The sequence below is a fragment of the Aythya ferina genome (genome assembly GCF_964211825.1).
Source record: "Aythya ferina genome assembly, chromosome: 8".
In the NCBI taxonomy this organism is placed as follows: domain Eukaryota; kingdom Metazoa; phylum Chordata; class Aves; order Anseriformes; family Anatidae; genus Aythya; species Aythya ferina.
This window is the reverse complement of record NC_140304.1, coordinates 11,300,470-11,309,287: the sequence shown is the minus strand read 5'-3', so window position 1 is coordinate 11,309,287 and position 8,818 is coordinate 11,300,470. Positions and strand designations below refer to the sequence as shown.

The window sequence follows — 8,818 nt, the reverse complement described above, 5'->3', positions numbered from 1 at the left end:
GCTGGTGCCTTCTGTGCTGGGGGCTGCCAGTGCATGGGGCTGAAAGCGGAGCAGGAGGGGTGTGAGGGGGACCCCTTCAGAGAAGAGAGGGGAGCTGGGGCTGAGCACCCTTAGGTGGGTTCTGGGTGGGGGGTGACCAGCAAGAAGGGGCAGAAGGAAGGAAAGCTGCGAATTAGGAGAGGAAACGCATCATGTCCCACTGCCTGGATGAGGAGCAAGAAGAGATGGGCTCAGTAGGGAGGAAGCTGCACTGCCAAGAGGCTAACAAGGGCTAATTAGTGCAGGAGGCTATTAAGAGAGGAGCAGGTGGTGGGGTAGAGCTTTTCCATGGGGGAGGACACGGAGCTGGGTGCAGCTGGTGAGTTGTGCTATGGGTTTGGGCCCCTGCTGTTGGAGGGGATATGCTGGGGGGTCTCAGCCCCCTGGAGCTTTGTGGCTTTTCCCTGCTCCTTCATCTGGAGAGGGACGAGGCTGCTGTGGTGCCTGGAGAAGCACAGGGCCCCGGCTCAAGCAGGAGATGACGATGAGGCCCTGCTGTGGGGCCTGTGGGTTTCTGTGACCTCCCTCGTTGGCCTCTGAGGGATTTGTTTGGGGCTGAAAGCTGGGAATCCTGAGCACCGTGAGCTGGCCTCCTGCTGTGCTCCTGAGCCCTGGGTCAGGGTAACCAGGGCAGGGGATGCCTGGGGGGGCTGTGAAGGGGAGGTGGGCATCTCCGCAGTCACCTGCGGCCAGCCAAGCTCGCGTTCCTCACGAAGCCGCTCGCTCACCCCTCTGGGGCTGAAATAATAGTGTCAGCCCCTTGCTTGCTATTTCCTGGCTGTCGAAAGAAGGAGAACTGCAAATAGCGCAGCTTCCAAGCCGCTTTTGGGACCGGAGTGGTTTGGACGGAGTTGAAACGAGCCTCAGATGTCCGCAGCCGGCTCGCCTCAGCCAAGGCAGCCTTTGGGCAGGTGTCCATCACCGCGGCGCCGGGGCTCCTCGCCCCCACGGCTGCTGCTCTGCTATGAACCAGGAGAAACCACCCCACCGGGCTCCAGCTCCCACTTTGGCTTGGATTTCTCCACAGGACCCGTGGCCGGGACTGTCAGAGCCTCATCGGGATGTGGGGTCCTGCAGGTGGAGGCCTCGCTGAGGGAAGAGCAGCGGGGTGGGGATGGGGTCAGGCCGAGTAGGGGCTGCCTGAAGGAGGGGAACGGGGGGTCCTCAGCACCCCAACCTGCTCAGAAAATGCAGGTTTCCACCATTCTGGCCAAAAAGCTTGGTAGAGAAAGCCCATGGCTTTCTCTGACACCACTGAGCTCTGACACTACACCCATACAGTGTTTCCTTACCCTGTGGGAGTAGGGACCTAACTCGCTTGGGCTCTGTCTCCCCTCTTGGGAGCCTGGGTGGGCTTCCTCGGAAAGACAGGGGCTTGAGTGGCAGGGACCTTATGGTGCCCCATACCCCTGGGGGCTGCTGGCAACAGGGCACCCCAAGGTGCAGTGCCCCCTGTGAGGACATCACAGCATCTAAGATCCAGGTGCTGATACTTTTTTCTTGCTTAAATAAAGCTAGAAAGTAAGGGATTGTCCCTTTTAAAGGTGGTAACAGGGTACACTTTGCCCTGTGCCCCCCTGCAGCCTCCCCACCATATGCCGGGGTCCCATGGGCAATGCTGGGCTGGGAGCCCAAGACCTCCAGCTGTGACCATGAAGCTCAAATGCCTTCAGTAGGGCCAGGGGGATCGATGTCCCTGTGTCGTGGCAGGGAGAGGCACAGGGGGAGTTAACAGCGGGCTGAGGGATGACAAATGGCAACTGGCATCTTATAATCTCATCCTTTTTTCTTTTTTTTTTAACAACTTTTTTTTTTTTTTGAGATTAGAGTTACTCTTTCCAGTGCCTTGGCCAAACAAAGCAGCCACGTGAGGAGATGAGCTCTCTTCCATCCCTGGGCAGGATCGGTCACCCCATGCTCTTGAGGTGGCTCCTCATAGCACTGCTGGCAGTGCTGTGGTTACCCTCCAGGGACTGGGGATGGGCCTGGTAACACATGTACACTATGGACAAGCTATAGCTGTAGGCAGGATTCATCGTGGGATGGGATGGGAGCCCCTCCCTGGTGGGGGAGAGCCCTCCTGGGCCACGACAGGCCCTTATCTGGAGGCAGGGTGCAGCTCTCTGGGCTGGCAGCAGATTTATTGCCATGTCCGAGGGCTGTATCTAAAGCCGGCTGAAAAATTGAGTTTCTTTTCCTGTGGTAGTGTCCAAGTTTTCTGATTTTTTGACTTCATCCCAAATCGGGCCAAGGAGTGGAGATCTCTAAAAATACCATGATGAAAATGCAAATATGTGCAGGCACGGCCAGGGCGCTGACACGATAGATTTTTCCAGCCTTGCTGAAGTGGAACACGTCAAGGCTTTGAAAAATAAACTCCCAGGAAGGCTGTTGTGTGCCTGTCATGGCTGTATGTCACTGAGCCTCAAGTGAGATGTCCAAGCAGGATGCCTCGTGTCTGGAACATGTCAGGATGAAGGCTGCTTGCTCCAGCATCGTTCCCATGGGTGTCTCCTCTGACAGCTCCACAAGCCTTGTGGTCAGCCCAGGTGGCTGGATCTTGCTTTTCTCCTCTACAATAATGACACACAGAGACAAAATGACATTGCAGGATCAAAGGACAGCCTGTGTCCTGCTCCCTCCCCATCTCCCAGCTCGTTTAAAGCCATGAGAGCCCTCACAGGTTCTCATCCAGGTTGAGCTGAGACATGGCAGGAGGAGCAGAGCCCCTGGAGGTCAGGCTACTGGGTCAAGGTGAGAAGGACCAGGTTGGAAGTCAAGGTGATGCACTTACCAGGGATATCGTTTGTCACGTTGGGCTTTCACTGACCTAACACAAATGCCCAAGAAGGTTTTCAGAGGTAAAAATCCACCCAAGCAATGACTTGATGAAGGTCCTGGAGGTCAGCACACGATGCACCACAGATCCATGTAGGGCTTCCCCAAGGAGAGCTCACTTACCAAGCGTGGCAGGCTCTGATAATAATAGTAATAATAATAAATAATCTGTCTTTGGCTTCCCCTCCCTCTTCTCAGTGACGAATGGCTAGCAGTGTGGAGGAGAAGCAGCTGTTGACGGGGAGCAGGGTGGCTTCTCTGGGGTTTATTGTTTTAATCATGACCCAAGCGAAAGTGACAGCCTGAAGATGAAATGTCTGCTGAAAGGAAGCCATAACTCCGGGTGACTCCACTTAGCTGTGTCACTGGTGAGGGTGTATTTGTGTTGGACACGGTGGATTGTGATCTCAACCGGCCATTTGCTGAAGCTTTCCTCCTGCCTTGGTGTTGTTGGGCTTGAGAAGTCTCTGGGAGCTCTTGGATCTACCTGGGAGCTTTTGGACCTACATGAGCCTTGTGTTGGAGTTGGTCCAGCCTTGGTGGGTCTGGTTTCTGAGGGGTTCGGTGCCACGATGCTGAGCGGGGCTTTGTAATCCCAAAGGAGGCAAGGCGGGCAGGGTGGTGTTCTTGGGGTCTGCCCTTCATCCAAGGGGAAGGACCCTCCTGGAGGGCCTTGGGGCTGGTTGCTGTTGAGGTGTAGAGGGATGAGCATCAGGGAAAGCAGCCTACAACGGGCATCCCACCACCTGGCTGGCTGATGGGGACCTCTGCGTGCCCCCACCCCCTGGCACGGAGGGGGTTAAACGGCGCACGTTGCTGCAATGTGTTCTAGCTGGCCCATCTTCCCTCTGAGCACCACGAATATGGGGGAGAACAGTTTAAAAATAGCATCCTCCATGTTCCTGAAAAAATGTTCTCATGTGCTCTGCTGGCTGAAACCGCTGTTACGAAACAATATTTCCCATCAGCCGTCATTCGCGCTCCAGCCCGGGATGCTGCTTGTTACGAGAGCCATTACCGAGAACGGAACAGGACCAGAATAGAAAAGTCAGCAGAGTTGTTATTTTCCTAATTAAAAAAACACGTCCTAGCCCGCGAATGGTGCCAGGACACTCGCGCTCCTTCCGCTGGATGGGAGCCCGGGCAGCGCCTTCGCGCGGCGCTTGACCTCCAGCCCCCACGGAGGGGTGAGCGTGGATGTCCCCACATGTGTGAATACCCCTGCACATCCCAGGGGTGCTGTGCACCCATGGGTGGCTCCTTGTTCAGCTGCTTTCCCTTCGGGGAAGGTGTTGTAAGCTCAAGCTGATTTTGCCGCACGTGTTGCCGTCACTGAAGCCACTGGGGAGAAGCGTGGGCAGAACGGGAGCAGGAGGGTGCTCCAAAAACGTTTGGGGAAAATGATTGGTGTCCAAAAATGTTTGGAGAACGTGTGCTGCACATGTGCAACCGATGACTACTTGTGCAGTGCTGATGCATGCAGTTATTTCCCTCAGTTACATCTGTAGGTACGTGAGCCGAGAGAGCAGCGGTGGGATTAGATTTTTATGGGGTTCTTGTTCTGCTTTGCACAGCTCCCATCCTGCACGGGCTGTTGGGTGGTGCAGACAGCCCTGGGCAGCGTGTTTGCAGGCACACCACGCTCCTCACGCTGCACAGGGGGTGGTTTGTGTGCCACCCATCCTACAGGCCCCCATCGACCACCAGCAGGTAGCACGGACCCATTGGGGCAGCCAAAAGGAGGAAGAGGAGGAGATAGGTGCTGGGGAGGGGTGGGATGAGCACCAAGGGGTGATCTGCAAGGCTTTGGGCTGGGGGCGTGCCTAGGATGAGCCCTCGTGTCCCTGCACCCGGCTGCTGCCATGGGGCTCGTGTCCCGAGCGGTCATTTTGGGGAAAGGAGGAGTTTGTGTTAGTGTGGCTGAAAAGCTGCCTTCTCACCACCTTTTTTTGTTGTTGCTGTTGTTCACCTTGCCTAGTCTTCCAAAAAAGGGATTGGAGGGAATTTTTTTTTATTTTTTATTTTTTTAAAGAAAAGAAAAAACCTCTCACTGTTTTTCCTGGCCAAAAAACACTCTGAACAAACAAATCTGCAATGTAAACCTCCCCCTCCCCTCTGAAACTTTTATGTACTTAAACATCACCATTCCAGCGAATCCTAATACCCGTGGTTTATTTGACACCAAGTGACTCTGCTTGTGCTTGTTTTTCCTGGGATGCCTTCAAGGTACGACTCATTAAACAAGCACTGCTTGAAGATGCTGGCGGGCTGGCCACGTCCCGTTACGGATGAGTAACGGGGAAGTTAGGTGATCAACAGCAATTCCCACGTTAATGATGAAAACGATGGGGAAGGAGCCACGTTTTGGAGCACGGCGTGCCAGCTCAGTGACCGGGGGAGCGTTGGATCCTCCTGATGCCAGAGCCTGCTTGGGGCAGGCGATCAAATCCCAGCCATCGAGCAAGGCACTCACCCTACTGCTGCCCTTTTTCCCTCTGCTGCTCCCAGGGGGTGCTGCTTGCTCCCGTGCTTGGCTCTGGAGCCTCATTTCTCCCCCCAGCACCTGCTTCTCACAAACTCCATCGCTTTGGTGCAGTTGTTTTAATCCTGTGAGTCTCACTGATGATTTATATCTAGGCTGAGACCCAGAGGGAACGAGTTCGCCCCGAGGAAAACTTCCCTCGTTATGCACATGGGGCATTGGGACCAGAGGAGCAGCAGAGCCCCAGAGCTGAAGTCCTGGGGTGCAATCCAGCTTCTCACAGGCTTGGTGAGCTTTGACAAGTCAGCACAGCTCTTGCCAGCTCTCCTGCACAAAGGAGAACATTATTTTTTTCTCTTTCCCTTTCCCCTTACACTTTCAAGGATTTCTTTGGTTTGATTGCTAGCAGGAAACATCTGACAGGGAAATTGCTACGACTCCAGGCAAACCTCTTGTGTCCGTACACCAGCAGAGGCTGTCCCAGCAGAGGTGAGGGTCTCTGGGGCTTGCTGGAGAGGAGAATTTGTTTCCTAGGCAGTGTCCCCCGGGACAGCCCAGGCGCAGGAGCTCTGCTGTGCTGGGACCGCTCTGGAAAGCCACCTGCAACACTGAGTGTGGGTTTTTGTCATGCTGCCCGTTCCCAAATGCTGTGTTTTGCACTCACATTGCAGAGTTGTGAAATGGTCAGTAAGGAAAGTGACTGGGGGACGTGGGGGACTTCTCCATCTAGTGGAGTGGGTGTCCTGGAGCCCCACTGCTGCCTCCTGGGCTTTGTCCCTGCTCTGGGCATCCCGATGCTGGTGTCCCACTGTCTTTCTTTTCCCAGGTGCCCCATGGCTGCAAACCCACAGTGAGGTCCTTCCACCTCACCTGCACCCGCAGTCACAGAATGGTTTGGGTTGGGAGAAACCTTAAAATTCACCCAGTTCCTGTTCCAGCCCCCTGCCATGGGCAGGGACACCTCCCACCAGCACAGGTTGCTCAAAGCCCCATCCAGCTTGGCCCAGGGATGGGGCACCCACATCTTCTCTGGGCATCCTCACTACACCCACAGTAAAGTATTTCTTCCTAATATCTAATTTAAATCTACCCTCTTTTAGTTTAAAACCACTGACCTTTGTCCTATCGCTATGTGCCCTTGTAAGAGGTCTTTCTCCGATCCTTTTCCAGCTGCCTGGGGGTACCAGCTGGGGTGACAGGAACGTGATGGCCTTGGGCAGTGAGGAAGAATGAGGAGGGAAAGGGCACTGAGCTGCTCTCCCTATTTCTTCAAGAAGGCAGAGCGAGGTGACAGCCATCGCCTCCCTCCTGGGGCTGGGTCGTGGTGGGTTTTCCATCTCCCTTGCCCATCCCAGAGCTGGAGGAGCTACTCACTACGAAACGCTTTCCACCACCAGGCAGCTCCATCAGACCTCCTGTTTGGTGTTATTAATGAAAACCATCGGCGGGGCAGCGTGTCAGCAGGCTCTGGGACGCGGTGTCCCCGAGGACTCGCCCTGGAGCAGTAAGACCCCGAGCTCTCAGTGTCTCCTCCTGTAACCCTACCTCTGGCAGGCCGTGTAAACCCCTCTTGGATCGCTGATTGGACATAAATCTCCCCAAAACCGCGATGCTTACCAAACATTATCGCGTGATGGAGACATAAATCCCACATCAGCTCAGCGAAATATCTGTGGTGATGGAGTTAAACAAGTCAAGACACCTCCTTAACCATTCCCAAACATTAAAATGCAGGCGAGGAGCACACGAGGAGCAGCACAGCCGAGACGCTTTCGGAGCAGACATTTATCACTCTTGTACAACCAGCCATAAACAGGGCTACGGCTTCTGGCTCTGCCTTGAGCTTCCAGGCACGGTGACACAGAGGCTGGAGGGGCTGCCTGGATGCAGGCTGGGGATGTGGGGTGGCAGCATCACTGCTGTAGAAAGGAGAGGGCTGCTGCTGGGTGGTGCCATGGCTTCTGCTGCTTCTGCTGCCCAGAGGTAATCTTCCCAGGCTGGGGATGGAGATGTGGGGAACTGTGAGAGCTGGGCACCTCCGAAAACCCCCAGTGAGATATGAAATCAAATCCTGTGTGTCATTAAGGCTAAGTAGCAAGAAAAGTTCATTTGTTTGTTTTCCTGAGTAAGAAAAAAGATTAAAAAAAGACCTTTCTGTGCTGTATTTTAGCATCTCAGGCTGTGAATGAATCCAAATCTCTAGCCCTGTGCTGGAGCAGCCTGTAATGGTGGAGGTGGCTACGTGCAGGGAATGAGCCCAGGGAGCTGCAGACAGCATCTGAAGGGGATTTGCAGCCCCTCTGGCCCTGTTATAGCTTCTCCTTGAGCAGCTGCACCAAGGATCCCCTAGTTTTGGGAGTCTCCTCACTTCTCACACTTTGCTTTTTCACACAATGAAGAATTTTATTTTATTTTATTTTATTTTATTTTATTTTATTTTATTTTATTTTATTTTATTTTATTTTATTTTATTTTATTTTATTTTATTTTATTTTATTTTATTTTATTTTATTTTATTTTATCTCCTGAAACACAGGTGAAGCTGTATTTCTCTTCCATCCCTCTGACCCTCCATCATCTGAGAGCATCTCATGTCCTGTGGTGCCCAGTGTTTATGTAAACTCTGAACTGTGTGCGGCTGTGGGACTGGGCTATAAATCTCCCCAAAGGGGCTCCTGCAAGGTTGCTGATCCTTCCAGGGCAAGCTGAAGCTGGAAGCAGAGAGGATCCCTTCTCAGGGGATGCACCAAGGAGATGCCATTTTTGGAGGGTCTCCACCACGTGTCCAGCTGGAGACCAGGGAACCAGCCCTGCTCGGTGCTCTTCACATCTCACCTGCTCTTCCCCTACAGGCAGAAAATATATGGCAGTGTGTTTCCCACCAGATTATCTTCAGGTCACTGAGTAGCAGCACTTTAAAAAATAAAAATATACAAGCAAAAACTATGGCAAGTGCCTCGAGTGACTTAGGAGGCTGTTTTCAAAAGGAAGTTGCTCTCAGGAGACAAAGCACCTTTGAGATGATGTTCTCAAAAATCAATTGCTCTCGGAAGTTTGGCATCTGTGAACAAGCTGCCTGGCAGAGGGCAGCGGTGGAGGTGCCTGAACTGGTATTTATTATGAACTGGTATTTATTATATTTATTGGTACGTGCATGCAAGAGAAAAGGAAGGGAAATCGCTGTCAGCACTGTACTGCAAGTGACTTAATCATGCAAGTCACCTTTTAATATCACTGTTAATATGAATTTGAGACTTAAGCACCACACAATCCCCCAAATGTGTGTTAAAAAGAGAATCACATCACACTGCAGCTTGCTTACACCAGCCCTAGGGTCCCAGTCGCCTGGGCCAGACCCCAGCACTTATGTTTGCATCCCGCTGCGCACACGTGGGGCTGGACCTGTAGCCACAAGTGGAGGAGAAGCCCAGCCTAGGGAATGTCAGCAAATTAACAAAT

The 8,818-nt window shown here is 53.2% G+C and overlaps 1 long non-coding RNA gene across 1 annotated transcript; it reads left to right on the top strand.

The window, feature by feature from the left end:
• The first annotated feature begins 331 nt into the window (after positions 1 to 331).
• Positions 332 to 7,699, top strand: LOC311441040. Its single transcript, XR_014695760.1, has 3 exons — positions 332 to 358; positions 6,186 to 6,412; positions 6,530 to 7,699. It is a non-coding gene; the product is annotated as an uncharacterized lncRNA (long non-coding RNA).
• The last annotated feature ends 1,119 nt before the right edge of the window (positions 7,700 to 8,818 follow it).